The following is a 3,761-nucleotide window of genomic DNA, read 5'->3' on the forward strand; positions in this document are numbered from 1 at the left end:
TCAGGAAAGATGCTGTAATAGGTTTCTCATAACCTGATTAAACTTCGTTTATTTGTTTTTATGTAAATGTAATTTTACCTGGCTATTATTTTACATTGTTTGGAAAATCTATTCTTGAAAAACGGTGAAAATTAGTGAAAAGGCAAAATATGTTACCCAAATATATAAGGTAAAACTATAAGGCTTTCACAAGAGAGTACAGGAGAGTATGTTCATGACTTATGGGTAGCCAAGATTCAGTAGGCTGGTCACAGGAAGCAATAACCATAAAAGAAAAAAAAAAATAGGCTTCATCAAAATTAAAAACTTTTACTCATCAAAAGACCTCATTAAGAAAATGAATAGGTGAGCCATAGACTTGGAGAAAACACTGGCAAAACATATACCTGATAAAGGACTGTTATCCAGGATATGGAAAGAACTGTGACAATTCAACAACAGAAAAAAAAAATTTTAAATGGGCAAAAGATTTGAAGAGTATATAACACACACACACACACACACACACACACACACACACACACAGACCAGTAAGCACATGAAAAAGCGCTCAATGTCATTGTCATCAATAAATGCACATTAAAACCACAAGGAGACATCACTACACATTCATGAGCATGGCCACAGTTAAAAAAACTAACACCACCGATCAAAGGCTGAGGTGACAGAACACATGGAGTAGTGTGATTGGTGGCAGGGTACAATGACACAACCACGCTGGGGAAAAGTATGGTAGTTTCTTTTAAAATGAAAGATACACCTACCCTATGACCAGCAGTTCCATGCATAGGTATTTAACCAATATAAAGGAAAACACGCTCACAAAAGACTTGTGATGTTCACAGCTGCTTTATTCATAGAGCCACAACCAAGAAAGAGTCCCAGCATCCATCAGTAGCACAGATAAATTAATGGTGGTGAGAAGTGCATGTAGCAGTGCAAAAGAACAAATTGCTGGTACATGAGAGAATATGGATCAATCTCCCAAATATTATGCAGAGTGAAGGAAGTCTGATGCAAGAGTATATATTGTATGATTTCATTTACACGATGCTAGAATATGCAAAACTAACCTACAGAAGAAAAAAACTCAGAACAGGGGCTGCCACTGGGGTTTGGGGGGCAGATTCACTGGCAGGGGAATGAGAGAAATTCCTATGTTCCTTATCTTGATAAGTTATACATGTGTATATGGCTGTCAAAACTCAGTCAACGCACGCTAAACAAAAATCATTTTTTAAAATACCTCCATTTGTCCAAATGTAAAAAGGCTGAAGCAGTGCAAGGAGGCAAACACTGTATGAAGAGTAGTATTAAAAATGTGACATAATTTTTTAAACTCTATTTTCTAACTTCTAACCATCCTGCCTGCCTACACCTGCCGAAAACCTGAGACGATAGCTGATGGCACCTCAGAGACCATATCCAGGCATCTCCTCCCACCTCATTCCTTGTCTGCAGAGATGGATAAAAGATTGCTTGGGTTCATAGCTCATTTGAAAGTTCAAATTGTTATTCACTTGCTTTTGGATCATCTCCTTGTTCATGTATAGAGTTAGGGAATAAATGCAGGTTCCAAACAGGGAAATGGGTTATTAGGCAGCATACCCATCAAATAGCTACAAGTTTACAGAGACGCTGCATAACCCAGCCTCACAGATCACTGAAGAAATCTATACTTTCTCAGCCCATGACATCAGGGTCAAGTTCAATTCACTAAATAGTCATGGCACATTTCCATGACACCAAGTTAAAGAGCAGAGTTTCCACAAGAGGAATAGGGGTGTCTCCACTGAAATTACAGTGTACCTCCATATATCAGTGTTCAGTTGCTCATGTTAGTCTTTGTTACTCTGTAAAAAATTCCAGATCTCTAGGATCTCACTGAATTCCAGGGGTCTGGATTAGGGAACACATAGAGCATTCTTAAACGTCAAAAGAAGTTAAATAGTTATTTGCTTATAGACCAAGTTATCCATCTAGAGATTGATCTCTGCTATATTCCTCGGGATTCTGCTACTGTTATTTATGAGGACTGCAGCATCATGTTTCAGAAAATACCAGTCAGCACTGATAGGTAGGTATTTTTCTTGCGTACTCAGTGGCAAGACACATATATAATAAATTCTTCGGAACTTTATCTCTTTCAGTTAGAGTCAAAATAACTGCTGATTCAATGATTTCCCACAAAATTTATTCCTGGATAAAAGGGAGGACCACCCTCTATAGAAAAGTATTTCAATACTTTATGATTTCCAAGAAGAACAAAGAGGTAACAATGAGAAGCAAAATAAGGAATTATGTTCCATGACTGAGAAACTATTTCTAAATATTTTTATACCATTTTAAATTTATTTTCAATAGAAAAATGGCAACAGATTAATTGCCCAAATATCCATTGGATAAAAGAATTTTTTTTTAACAAACTTATTTTACTTTCATGGCTGCAAATAGGAGTTATTAACCATCTGCCTTTGTGTTATTTAAGCATTATACAAATAAACATTACTTTACAACCAGAAAAGTTATCCATTCAATTGTACATTTATTCCCCCAATAATTCTTCTTTGCTACTTTAATAAGGGCCTGAAGTTACCATGATTTCAACTCTTTTTAAAATTCATTACCTATAATACTAAGAAAAACAGATGACAATACAGAATTTCATTGCAAATGAAGGCCTTAAAGTGAGTTTTAAAAATCTACCAGCAGTATCAATTACCTCCTTTTAAGGAAACAATTAAGAGAAAAAAAGGATCTAAGTTGTAACTCGGGCTGTTACAGGAAATGAGGGTGACACAATGACCAGTTGACAGAGCCACTAACTAATGCTCTTACACAGGCAATTATCCTCTTGCATCATAACAGAACATGGATAAACAAATTAACATTTTACTTCTCTACTTCTCTGAAACAGTGAAATAAGTATGTCTTCAGAATCGGACAATATATCATTTAAAATAAATAGAAAGACTTGCTCTGTAGGGCAGGGAATAGAGGAAAATAGGGGTAACTGGAAGTGGAGACAAGGCTTATGATCTCCTGAAGAGAGTAGGTCCTGACCCAAATTTATTAAGATTAGAGAAACACCCTAAAGAACAGAAGTCAGAATAAACCAACCAAAGAAAAATCTGCATTGAAGATAAACTCTGATGTATGCTCTGGTAACCCCGCAATGAGAAAGAACTCTGGAGAACTGCAGTATTCAACTGAGTAGTGAACAGGGCGTGTGAGGAAACTACCAAAGCCAGAAAAAGAACCACCAAAAAAGGTAACAGTGCTCAGTAGCCACACAAGGCTAGGAGGAGTGCTTATTCACAACAGCCAACGGGCAAACCTTAGGATTCACAGGGCATTACTACGCAGAAGCATGTTTCATTCGTAGTGGGAACTAAAATTTGCCCTAGAATGAGCATGTTCCAGTGGGACCTAACAAATCTTAAAGGCAAGAATGGAAAGACTCAAATTGTTTACAAGTAACTTAATCACATCTCATTTAAAAGGGCTCAAGACTATATGAATACAAAATTCCAGTACCCAACAAGAAAAAGTCACAATGTCTGGCATTCATTAAAAAATTGTCAGGCCTATAAAGAAATTGGAAAATATGACTCATCATTAAGAGAAAAATTCATCAATTGGGACAGACCCAGAACTGACAGAATAAGCAGACAAGGACTTTTAAAAAGTTATTATAACTATTTTCTATATGTTCAAGATATTAAACAAAGACATGGAAGATATAAAAATATGTAAATACA

Source organism: Rhinolophus sinicus, chromosome 16 (assembly GCF_057876585.1).
Source record: "Rhinolophus sinicus isolate RSI-liver-muscle chromosome 16, RSI-T2T, whole genome shotgun sequence".
NCBI classification, from domain to species: domain Eukaryota; kingdom Metazoa; phylum Chordata; class Mammalia; order Chiroptera; family Rhinolophidae; genus Rhinolophus; species Rhinolophus sinicus.